This window comes from Schistocerca americana, chromosome 1 (assembly GCF_021461395.2).
Source record: "Schistocerca americana isolate TAMUIC-IGC-003095 chromosome 1, iqSchAmer2.1, whole genome shotgun sequence".
Classification (NCBI taxonomy): domain Eukaryota; kingdom Metazoa; phylum Arthropoda; class Insecta; order Orthoptera; family Acrididae; genus Schistocerca; species Schistocerca americana.
The window spans coordinates 433,581,614-433,595,159 of record NC_060119.1 but is presented as its reverse complement, the minus strand read 5'-3'; positions in this window follow the sequence as shown (position 1 = coordinate 433,595,159).

Here is a 13,546-nt window from a genome sequence, read left to right as displayed (position 1 = left end):
TGAAGGAGATTTTTATCATGCCTTCCTTCTGAATATTGGTCTCAGGCTACTCAAGGTCGACTAAAACAGTATTATAATGATGCATTTCGAACAGTCTGAGTTTTCCTGTACAGCCCCTCGGAACTTATTCGGATTTGCTTAATTAAAGTGCGTGAACACTTCAGACATATTGTTTTGGCAGGACGTTGTAAAGATGATATCGAAGCATTTCAAGGATTTTTGCATGAATTCGGAAATAGACACGGACATTCGGTTGATGTGAAAGCAGGAAAACAACAATTACATTTCAAATCCATCATAATTTCGTGACGACAGAAACAATAACCGTACACGACAAGTCTACCATTATAACGCAAATCGTGACCAAAAGAGACACCACCCGTATGACAATCATTGGCAGAATAACAATAATTACAGAGAAAGATCACATTTCTGTAGTAGTGACTATGACAGGGACAACCGTGGAAATAGACAATATGAGAACCAGAATAATTATTATCAAGGGAGACAAAATGACTTAAGACGCAATAGTCCACCTCATAATTACGATTCCAGTAGAAATTCTGCACCACTTAATCGACAAGAAAGAAGTTACAGAAATTACCGACAACACGACATACGCTATAGTCATGACAACAGACCCGGATTTAGTCAGAACTGGCGTAATTCAAATAGGGTAGGGCCCTCTCAACAAGCTGAAATTGTAGAAATTAGACCTCCAAATCCCAGTAACGACGTGCGACATGAAAGAGATAATAGACAATGATTCGCCTCAATTATTTTGAAATGGAAGACATTAGGGACATTTTACTCCAGGACCATGACTTCAAACAGAACAATACTGTTTATCCTGTGATTTACATCAAAACAAATGACATCAAATTTAAGGCAGTACTCGACTCCGTTAGCCCTATTTCGGTTATTGGTGAAACAGCTTTCAGTAAATGCAACAAATCGGATGATTGTCCCACACTTACTTTACGTAAGATTAAATTACAAGGTGCAATTTTTGGAAAAAGTATAGATGCACGCCAACAAACCAACTTATAATTATTGTGTCAAAGCCACAGATTTACGAGGGCTATCCACAAATTACATTACGTTTTGGAATTAAAAATAAATAAAGTATTGGAATTTTTTTTATTGTATACAGATGAAAGCCACACTTAAATACTACTTTTCTACATAGTTGCCATTTAAATTAAGGCACTTATCGTAGCGATGGACGAGCTTGGAAATTGCTTCGTCGTAAAATTCGGCCGCCTGCGCCTTCAACCACGTGGTTACCTCTTCTTGAAGCTGTGCGTCGTCATCAAAACGCTGCATAGCCAACCACTTCTTCATTGCTGGGAATAAGTGGAAGTGCCAGGTCGGGACTGTACGGCGGATGAGGAAACAACTCCCACTTAAAAGATTCGAGAACTAGCCCTCGTGTTATGAATTTTCTCATTGTTCCATTATTGTCGATGGGGATTATATTACGTGTAGATTTTTTGAATTAGTGTAGAGCAATTTTAAACGTCCACGACGCTGAAATAAGTTTAGAGAAAGAAGGTAAGCCAATAGCTTCGAAATTGGATGCTTGGCTTTCAAACCATAACGAGAAAATCAATCGGATTTGCATTTTGTTACATCACAGTTTGGAACTTTCGTCGGAATTTGACACTAATAGTCACTTTGCTAGTACGACAGGGATGATAATGGTGACAGGTACTAACGCTCTAATTCAGAAAAAAAATTTCAAGCAATTCAGAAAAGAAAGTCTTTGTAGTTGACTACACTTCGGCGACTTGCGTGTCAATGATGATGAACACACAGCGTGAACCGAACCCGGGCCCCCGTGCGTGGTAGGCGGTAACGCTACCGCTGCGCTACGGGGGCGGACAATCAATTGAGAACCTTGTGAACCGTAGTGACACTGATAGGCGGGATCTTTTTGACGTCTTACAAACACATTCAACAGTTTTTACTCACAAAACAGGAACACATAAAGGATTTCAATACAAATTTCGTGTTCGTGAGCATACTAAATTTTGCGTCAGACCATACTTGATTCTGGCACATTATAGGGACCGTGTTAGAACGGAAATACAATCTATGCTTGACGTGGGCATTATTGAACCAGCGTTAAGCTTATACAATAATCCATTACATGTTGTTGAGAAGAAAAACGGATCCATCAGGCTTGTCTTAGGTTCCATACAAATAAATACCATAACCATTCCTGAAACAGACAGGCCACAGAAGTTGGAAGAACTTCTTCAAAATTTCAATGAAGCACAAGTGTTGTCTTCTATTGATCTCAGATCTAGCTTTTATCAAATTGATCTTCATCCAGAATGTAGAAAATTTACGGAATTTCTTTGTCTCGGCGTTTATCAATCTTGGAAACTTCCTTTTGGTTTGAACATTTCTTCGGCAGCATTCATTCGTGGGCCAAATTCCATATTGAGTTCTTGAAACGACACATCAAGCTCGTACGTGAACGATATTTTAGTACCAGAAGCCTCTTTGGAACAAAATAATCGTATACTCAACAGTTTGTTACGTATTTTTGCTGAATCTGGAATTACAGTTAACTTGAAAAAACCTGAATTCGTTAGGACAAACGTGAAGTTTTTGGGTAACGTTATTTCTTCTGAGGGCATTCATCCGGATGCTGAAAAGTTGGAAGGAATCAGAGCTATTCCTTTTCCATCCACAAAAAGAAAAGCTCGCAGTTTTCTAGGACTCGTGAATTTCTACCGTCATTTCCTGTACATGCAAGTTCTAGTAACTCCAAAACTTGGTTCTCTCACTGGCAAAAATACTACTTGGAACTGGGACGAAGAGGCACAGTTGGAATTTCATTCTTTGAAAGAAGCGCTACTTAACGCGTCAGTCTTAGCCCACCCATATGTGTCACAAGATTTCTGTCTTAGCACGGATTCGTCTAAAGTTGATCTTGATGCCCATTTATTTCCAGAAGCTGTAGAAAATGACATTACTGTTCAGAAAACCATCGCTTTTGCTAGCCGCGTGCTAGCAAAATCTGAGAAATTATTTCGTCACTGAATTGGAAGCTTTAGCTTATTTCACAAATTTCGTTTCTTTCTTTCTGGCAAGCATAAAAAAGTTTATAGTGATCATTGACCATTACAATTTCATATGTTTTCAAAATTAAATCATGACACGTTGAAACGGTGGGCATTGTTTCTGCAAGAATTCCGCTTCACAGTAATCTACATTCCTGGCACGGAAAACATTGTTGCGGACGCTTTTTCACGTGCACTGGTTGGACTTGAGGAAAGCAACACAGAAGCTAACCTTGAGGAAAATCTCAGTGTTCTTTACATAGAAAAAGAACCCTTTGAAGACTTCGCCACTGTATCTTTAAAGGACATTGCTTATGAGCAAGACAAGGATCCGGTTTGGAACGATATTAAAGGTAAATGGCATGAAATGACACACACGCAGATTCGTCATTATTATCTGGTTAGAAATAACATACTCTTCAAACGTTGATGACAATCTAAGGGTAGTTTGTATTTCTGAAGATTTTGTTACTAAGTTCATCTGGTACATTCATTTCAGCTATGCACCTTTTGGTCTACGAAAATGTTATCATGTTCTTCGGACGACCTGTTATTTTAACAACATGAAAAGAAAAATTAGGGGAGTCTTATCTATTTGTAAACTTTATCAAAAAGCTAAGTGCCTACCATCCCATACTGTGCTCCATTGTTTCCTATTATTCCTACTAGATTAAAAGAATTAGATGCTGTCGACCTTCTGGGACCGCATGTTAAAAACACCCAATGGAGTGTCATACGGTGTAGTCGCTGTTGGACTTACTTCAAAATCTGTTTCTTTCACACCGTTATGCAAAGCCATTGGACCAAAGTAATTTCAGATAACGGACCACAATTCAGATCTGCTATATGGTCACTAATTTCAGCAGTAGTTTCAACCTACTCAGTAGTTTCACTGTTTGTAGTCTTCTGTATAGGGCTTTCGGATGATAATGTGTAATATATACACTCCTGGAAATGGAAAAAAGAACACATTGACACCGGTGTGTCAGACCCACCATACTTGCTCCGGACACTGCGAGAGGGCTGTACAAGCAATGATCACACGCACGGCACAGCGGACACACCAGGAACCGCGGTGTTGGCCGTCGAATGGCGCTAGCTGCGCAGCATTTGTGCACCGCCGCCGTCAGTGTCAGCCAGTCTGCCGTGGCATACGGAGCTCCATCGCAGTCTTTAACACTGGTAGCATGCCGCGACAGCGTGGACGTGAACCGTATGTGCAGTTGACGGACTTTGAGCGAGGGCGTATAGTGGGCATGCGGGAGGCCGGGTGGACGTACCGCCGAATTGCTCAACACGTGGGGCGTGAGGTCTCCACAGTACATCGATGTTGTCGCCAGTGGTCGGCGGAAGGTGCACGTGCCCGTCGACCTGGGACCGGGCCGCAGCGACGCATGGATGCACGCCAAGACCGTAGGATCCTACGCAGTGCCGTAGGGGACCGCACCGCCACTTCCCAGCAAATTAGGGACACTGTTGCTCCAGGGGTATCGGCGAGGACCATCCGCAACCGTCTCCATGAAGCTGGGCTACGGTCCCGCACACCGTTAGGCCGTCTTCCGCTCACGCCCCAACATCGTGCAGCCCGCCTCCAGTGGTGTCGCGTCAGGCGTGAATGGAGGGACGAATGGAGACGTGTCGTCTTCAGCGATGAGAGTCGCTTCTGCCTTGGTGCCAATGATGGTCGTATGCGTGTTTGGCGCCGTGCAGGTGAGCGCCACAATCAGGACTGCATACGACCGAGGCACACAGGGCCAACACCCGGCATCATGGTGTGGGGAGCGATCTCCTACACTGGCCGTACACCACTGGTGATCGTCGAGGGGACACTGAATAGTGCACGGTACATCCAAACCGTCATCGAACCCATCGTTCTACCATTCCTAGACCGGCAAGGGAACTTGCTGTTCCAACAGGACAATGCACGTCCGCATGTATCCCGTGCCACCCAACGTGCTCTAGAAGGTGTAAGTCAACTACCCTGGCCAGCAAGATCTCCGGATCTGTCCCCCATTGAGCATGTTTGGGACTGGATGAAGCGTCGTCCCACGCGGTCTGCACGTCCAGCACGAACGCTGGTCCAACTGAGGCGCCAGGTGGAAATGGCATGGCAAGCCGTTCCACAGGACTACATCCAGCATCTCTACGATCGTCTCCATGGGAGAATAGCAGCCTGCATTGCTGCGAAAGGTGGATATACACTGTACTAGTGCCGACATTGTGCATGCTCTGTTGCCTGTGTCTATGTGGCTGTGGTTCTGTCAGTGTGATCATGTGATGTATCTGACCCCAGGAATGTGTCAATAAAGTTTCCCCTTCCTGGGACAATGAATTCACGGTGTTCTTATTTCAATTTCCAGGAGTGTAAAATACTGAGTCATCGACGTGTAGCATCATATTTGGATGATGGCTAGAAATTCCAATCTGGAAATAGTACATCGTACGAAGGCATCATATTTCACTCACACCTACCTCAAAGCGAACTTTTTCCTGATGTAATTCCAGACCTTTTACTGCTGGGTCATGTAAAAGGTTAGGTACGGATGCCATGGTATGATAAATGAAACAGTATAGGGGTGTCGTTAAGTGGAGACCACAACATTCCCCTTTAGTACGTACTGAAGCTGTGCCAAATTCACGCAAATTGGAGTGGACTGCTGTGGGCAGTGAGTTGTGCACATTCTCCCAAAACAGGGACCAGTTCCGAGTAGGCTGTCAGTGAACTACTGAGTGTGCAGTGGGTTTCTGCATGCCTTTCTTGTATGTGCAAGACGTTTGTAAATTAAGTATCTGTTGTCCTGTAGACTCCAGCATACTTCGAAATACCACAAGAACACATGGTCGAAACTATCCATTGCGGAGATCATATCTATACGTGGATTCATGTAGGGAAAGATAGGGTAGGGTGTGGAGGGGTAATGGTGGGGGACGGGAAGCCAGGATGAAGACACCACTGCGGGGAAAGTGCCCTCTGCATATTGTTTGTCCAATACTGATGCTCCCGCTTGCCAAGAGGTAGTCTAACTAGTAGTTCTAATACACACCATCATTGTCGTTAGTGGGATTAAAGTAAGAAGCTTAGTTTTTTCTAATGAACCTTTGCCGATTCTCATTCGTCCGTAAAGTAAGTGATTTATATTATTCCCGTTACCTTAGTTATAAGGGGACTAATACTTTCTAACGAGGGACGTTCAATAAATAATGCATCACTTATTTCTCGGCCGATTTCGGTTGAAAAAATGCACAATTTATTGAGGGACATAGTGGTATATTCCCGCTTCAGCCCCGATAGTTTCATAAAGTCCCATTGGTGGCGGCACTATACGAAACCTTCAAAATGGCTTCTGTAACGGAGGTGTGTTCCAAGTACAGATCTTTCACTGAGTTCCTTTTGGCGGAAAGCCAGAATATCGCTGATATTCACAGGCGCTTGCAGAATTTCTACGGAGTCCTGGCACAATGGAAGACAATAAAGAGCGTCAAAGGACCATCTGCACGGAATTTATACTGTGTTACGAGGCTGAACATGACAGTTTTTTGTGCAACATAATCACAGACGATGAAACATGGGTCAATCACATCAAACCTGAAACAAAACGATAATCTAAGGAGTGGCGCCACATCATCCTTCCGCCGAAGAAAACGTTCAACCATGTACTGTCGGCCGGTAAAGACGTGAGGACGGACTTCAAGGTTTCTGTAGAGGTTATTCTGTTTTATTCCCTCCCTTATGGTGCAACGATCAACTCGGAAATGTATTGTGCTAACATCAGGAAAATCAGAGTGTTTGTAGCCAAGAAAAGGCAAACAAATTTCATCTTCTGTGTTATAACGCAAGGCCTCGCACAAGTCTACACACTCAGAGAGGAGCTCACGAGATATTACTGGAGTTTTCTTCCTCATCCAACCTACAGCTCAGATCTCGCATCTTCCGACTTCCATCTGCTTGGCCCAACTGTAACGTAGCGAGTCAAAACGCAATAGCATTTACTGCACTACTTCACAGTACGGCTTGTAGCTTTGGAGCTGTTGGCCGCGATAGAAACAGCCGCTTGTATCTTAGCGTGACTCATTCGACACCTGTTGCTAAGCTAGCCGTGGAAGCGGTACCTGTGTCAGTTCGAGTGGCAGAATATTCAAGCCCCTAAGAATGTAAATAAACTATATAAAATATTATTCAATTAAGTTAAAAGTCAGTATACTGCCCTTTGCTATTAAAAAGATGATTGTGTAAATATCTCAGCTTTCTAACCCGCATACTTTCAGAGTCAGAGAAAATTACCTAAAACACCCCAAAGCGACACTTGTAAGATTGAAATCAGTTAGGATTCATAACAGTTTGTCTTTTAGTATAATTTGGAATCATTACTGAAGTTCACAAAATGTTAGGTCAATTTGCTTGAATGAGTGAATGAGAATGAGTGAGAATGTGTATGTGGGACATACGAAAAAATTCAGTATTATCTCATGTTAAACATTACGTAACTATGTAATCGGAAAGTGTTAAGGAAGCAAGTTGCGATGAAACATGTAATTTCCTCACCATGCTAATGACGTATATCTAAGGGTACTTGCTTTTGTAAGAAGGCAGCCAGAATAGCCACACTGGACTCGCATTCGGGAGGACGACGGTTCAATCCCGCGGCCGGCCATCCTGATTTAGGTTTTCCGTGATTTCCCTAAATCGCTCCAGGCAAATGCCGAGATGGTTCCTTTGACAGGGCACGGCCGAATTCCTTCCCTAATCGAATGAGACCGATGACCTCGTAGTTTGGTCTCTTCCCCCAAAACAACCAACCAACCAGAATAGCCATTTTCAGAGTAATAGTTTTCTAAAGTTATTTCAAGATTAGTTTTCGTTTGGTTTTGTTTTCTTAAACATTTTATTAATATTTGCATGATGAAGTGACGTAAATGCATCTGCGAATATTGATTGGCGTAGGACAGCTTTAGCGTTAGAAAGAACTCGAAGGACTGTTTTGATTGGCAGGTCATTATGAACAACCAATCAGAGTCCACCATTTCCCGCGCTTTGCAAGTAGTTATAGGCCCTCGAAGGAACGGCACTGAGTAGTCGTTGGCTAGCTATTGGACGTACAGATCATGTTGGACGTGTCCGTCTACGTTATGAGTAAAATGAAGAAGTTACTGGTATTTCGCGTCCGGATGGTATTGCCGCGAAACCAGTTGCATTTACGGGCAGACTGTGGAAATTAGAACTTTGTGAAGTGTTTAGTTGGCAAGATAAAAACGTGTGAACTTTCGGCCTTTGTAGAATTCCGCGTATCATGTTTGGTATTCATCTATGGAATAGTTGGCGAGCAGTTTCTTAAGTAGAAATCCACTAAAAAAAAAAAAATTGGAGTGTGAAACTCACATGTCGTAGAAGAGCATCGACTGTAGATCTCGTAATAATTCGCATCGGACTTAAGTACATTTCTGGCTGTCTCACGTGTATACTGGGTTGTATGAACTGTGAGCTGAGGACATCCATATTAGTCGGTTAAATAAATACTGGCTGATGGCTAATTCTTTACTTTTGAACCTAAAGAAATAAAGTACTTGTTGCGGCATTTTGACATCTTTTCTAAAAGAATGGAACAATCGCCCTTCACCCGAAAATCGTTATAAGATATTACAGGACAGCTTGCTACCAGAGTTTAGGCGGACTTTGTGTTGTGAATTGGCAAGAGCCAATTCACGGGGTTTGGAGGAAGCCGAAAGGCACGCGTTAAGCTCACGCAGACTGGCGTGAGGCCTGGAACATTACAAGGAAATGAGAACTTAGAAAAACGGACGCAGTTGCTGTAATACTTAACTTTAATCCATAATTGGAGAACATCGGTCTGACTGTACATGCATCCCAAGATAAATAACAATCTCAATATAAACTGGTAATGGCGCCTTACTAGGTCGTAGCAAATGACGTAGCTGAAGGCTATGCTAACTATAGTCTCGGCAAATGAGAGCGCATTTGTCAGTGTAGCATCGCTAGCAAAGTCGGCTGTACAACTGGGGAGAGTGCTAGGAAGTCTCTCTAGACCTGCCGTGTGGCGGCGCTCGGTCTGAAATCACTGACAGTGGCGACACGCGGGTCCGACGTATTCTAACTGACCGCGGCCGATTTAAAGACTACCACCTAGCAAGTGTGGTGTCTGGCGGTGACACCACACTTTGCAAATGTAAGTATTGACGATGTTTTCTTCAACGCTGCTTTTAACATCTTCTGAGCAGTATCTACGTATGCAGAGAATCGGGCTGGTGACCAGACGCCGTACTGAGGTAGATGGAATTTTTGTAGTGCACAGTACGACGGGAGACAGTGGTCAAACAACTGCGCATCGCAGTGAAGACTGTTAACACACCATGCCGCACGATGAAGAATATACTTCGCGGGAAGTAAGTAGTAAGTGAATGATGGAGAGGTTATTCACGTAGGCAGACGTTGGCGCCGACGACGACTGGTAGAGCGGTACGATGATGCCATACAGGCCCTCCCAGTGAGGCGGTGTAAGACCGTCACATTGAATGGGGACTCTGTTGAAAAATAGGGTTTTGTTGCCAAAGCAGTCGGGAAAAAATATGCTGAATAGGATTCCTGAATAAAATAAACCTGCTTTCACGAAAAAGTGTTGCATTACTTAATGAGAGCCTCTCGTACAATATCAGTGTTTAAATAACGTAAGTTCCTGGTTATTACCTTCTGTTTGATTGTCATCTATAGACCACGCCTTCCGATATGGAGTCCGATTGGGAACGTGGTCACACGATTTGTCGGCAAAAGTGACTAAGCTGTTAGTCCCAATAAGGATTGGTTACTTCCATACGTCACACATAATACTGCATATCAAAATGACTTCTAAACAGTTGTCTACATAGAGCTATAACCCATCATTCCATCCCATTGAAATGCTTTTGAATTAAACTGTATTATTCAAAACGACCTCTGTTCTATTATAATTGGCCAAATACGAAAGTGCTGTTGAAAACGGTCTTCTCCAGTCGCTTGGTATTGTTTCGGATACTGGGACATCAAGATGCCTAATAACAATGTCCAGAAATCAAAACAACAAACCTGGAATCCTGTTGTGATGGGATTAGGCACAATATCTCTTAAGTAAGGAAAAGAAGTCACTAAATAAGCAGCAAGCTTCCATTAGTAATCATAGTTTGGCCAAAATTTAGTTTCCCTTAGAGTAACCACTTTATCCCATCTTTCCCATTTGGGGCCGAGCATCTTGAATAGCTGCCGCCATTGGAGTACGTTTCCAGGTGTAACTCAAATTTTTCACCAATGTCTCCATCTACAGTTTATGACTATTAACAGACGTAATTGTCCCATACTGTATGCGGGAATAGTACCACTGAACGAATGGAGGTGGTGAAGGACAGTGGATTTGCTCTGCCACAAGTTATACATAAGAAACGAATTACAAGCACTGAAATGAAATGATGGTCAGGTCGATCTTGAAAACAACGAAGAATTATGTACATGATGAAGCCTCTGGTAGGAGTGTTCGAAAATCACAGGTGGAAACTCAAGTGAGAATGAAAGCATAGGGCAGGTCTGGAAACGTCCTTAGATAATCTAATGGTTTGCGACACTAACAGAATAGAACATGATAGCAATGGATCACATCAGATAATGTTATACATTAACAGTTAAGTTTTTTCTAAATCGTATCACATAGCAGTCGTGGTTTAGACAGGAAGTGCAAGAACGTCCTACGGGCAACACGTTGGTACATATGGAGACCCAGTTTGTCCCTAATTCCTTTTCCAACGCCAGGCACTGCGTTCAGTACCGGAGGTAAAGGAAAAAAGAACAAAGAAGCTTTCTGCCGAGTCATATCTGCAAAGAAAGCCTATAATATCGTTACCAGGAATCGACGCTCCCTGTTCAGACACTATGAAACACTAGAGCGTCAGAGTAAGTGCCCACGAATCACTCTTGTATGAAGCAGGCAAAATTTTCAATACACCAGGTCGTATTTTTTTTAAAAATAACTTACATAAAAGACGCAAACTGGAATGGGGAAGCAGTTCAGACTTATCAACATCAATTCGAGCCGAAACCGGAAGGATCTAAAGCACCCAAGCAGAGACTGCAGAGACTAGCCAACTACGTGGCGCTACAGAGGCAAACCAACACTACCATTGCATGTCAGAGTCGTATGGTGTTTATTTGCTACGAAAACGATTCCTACGGGGAAATGGTTACACATAAAAAATTGCCCAAAACGTCTTTGCGAAAAGTGTGCAACGATAGATTCCATACCTCACACTTTTGCTTGTAAAGATCGTGCTCAAGTTTCGAACTGAACCCTTAGGAAACTAGCAGTAATAAATAGAACTGCAGTGTCAACTCTGGCTGGGACATGTCCCCGAAGACAAAACAGCTATGCTCTGATGATAGGTCAATTCGCCTATTATATCTTGAACCTAAAGCAACTAAATACATAAAACTTTTACCTCTATCTTGAAGTAAACCACCGGAAGTTTCAAAGCGAACTGAACACTAGATACGATAAGTGATAGCAAAATTTCTTAAGTGTAATACTCTCTGACACATTTATCAAGAAGTTCGCTTCCCTGAAGAAGCTAGAGAGAGAATTAGGGCCTTTAATGAAGTGATTTTTATAAAACATTTAGCAAGGAAATGTCAAGTTCACCGACGAAGAACGCTTTTAGACACCTTAATTTCTAGTCTGATTTTTTTAATTACATGAGAAGAATTTTCATTCAAATTAAGTGTAGAGACTTTGATTTTCAATAAATTAAACTAAGCAGAAAGTTTTATTTGTAAATGACTTATTCGGGCCAAAGAAAGCAGTTTGGTGAAAAGGAGGTAGCCTGAAAGGAGAGTAAAGAAATACTAAAAAACACTTAGAGCGACTTCGCGTGAAAATCAGGAAATCCGAATTCAAATCCCATTCCGACACAAATTTTAAATTGTCTATAAGTAGTAAAAAACATTCTCTGCTTACAGGAAAAGAACTCTGTTGTGCATTCTTGAGCTGTTTCTTAATCACATTACAGGTAATGCTTTACTTACGTGAAGCTTTATAATACGCAATGTCTTTTTTCTATTCTGAATATTGAAATAAGTTTACAATGCATTTCTTTATATGTTTTTTCATTATTAGCACTTAAACATTTACATGGCTGTCTGTACACTATTGTACATAAAGTTCTCCTATAGCATCATTTTCTAACCTCAGTCTGGCGTTTATTCACCGTTAAGGAAAAACTGCCACAGGTTTTCGTTTTCTCAATCCACAGTGACTAATTTTACGGTTATGTTTATCAACTACTATTTAGGTGGAATTATAACAGTACTACTACATCTACATCATTACTCTGCAATTCACAACTAAGTGCGTGGCAAAAGGTTCATCGAACCACCTTAAAGCTATTTCTCTAGCGTTCTCTTGAACAGTGCGGGGGAAACCAATCTTAAATCTGTTCGTGGGAGTTCTGATTTCTCTTACTTTATTATGGTGGTCATGTAGGCGGGGGCCAACAAAATATTTTCGCATTGGGAGGAGAAAGTTGATGACTGAAATTTCTTTAGAAGATCCTGCTGCAGCGAAAAAAGATTTTGTTTTAATGATTACCACTCCAGTTCACGTATCATATCTGTGGCATTCTCTCCCCTATTTCGCCATAATAAAAAACGGAATGACCGTCTTTGAACTTGTTTCACGCCGTCCGTCAATCCTGTTTGATGCGGATCCCATGCCGCGTAGCAGTAACCCAGAAGAGGCGGACAAGCATAGAGTAGCAGTAACTTTAGTAGAACTGTTATATTTTTAAGTGTTCTGCCAATAAAACGCAGTTTTTGTTTAACTTTCTCCACAAAATTACCAATGTGATAGTTCTACTGTAAGTTATTTGTAACTGTAATTCGTAAACATTAGTTGAACTCACGAGCTTTAGATTTGTGTTATTTATCGTGTAACCAAAATTTAGGGAATTCCTGTTGGGACTCACGTGGATAACTTCACGCTTTTCATTATTTAGAGTCAACTGCCACTTTTTTCACCTCTCGGATACCTTGTCTAAATTATGTTGCAATTGGTTTTGACCATCTCATGACTTTCCTAGATGGTCAATGACAGCATCATCTGCAAACAATCTAAGAGTGCTGCGTAGATTCTCCTTAATCGTGTGGCAGATCAGGAACAGCAGAGGGAGTATTACACTTACTTGAAAAACTCCAGATGCTACTTTTGTTACATTCGATGACCTTCCGTCAATTAATGCGAACTGTGACCTTTCTTACGAAAATCATGAATCTAGTCGACACTTCCTAGGCATACAATTTGGTCAGAGATCGTTGTGAAGAACGATGCGAAAAACCTTCAGGAACGCGTCAAAAACGTTCTGGGAAACTAATTACATGGAGTCAGTTTGACGTCCCCTTCCGATTGCATTCGATAATTCGTAAGAATAAAGAGCTAGCTGTGTTC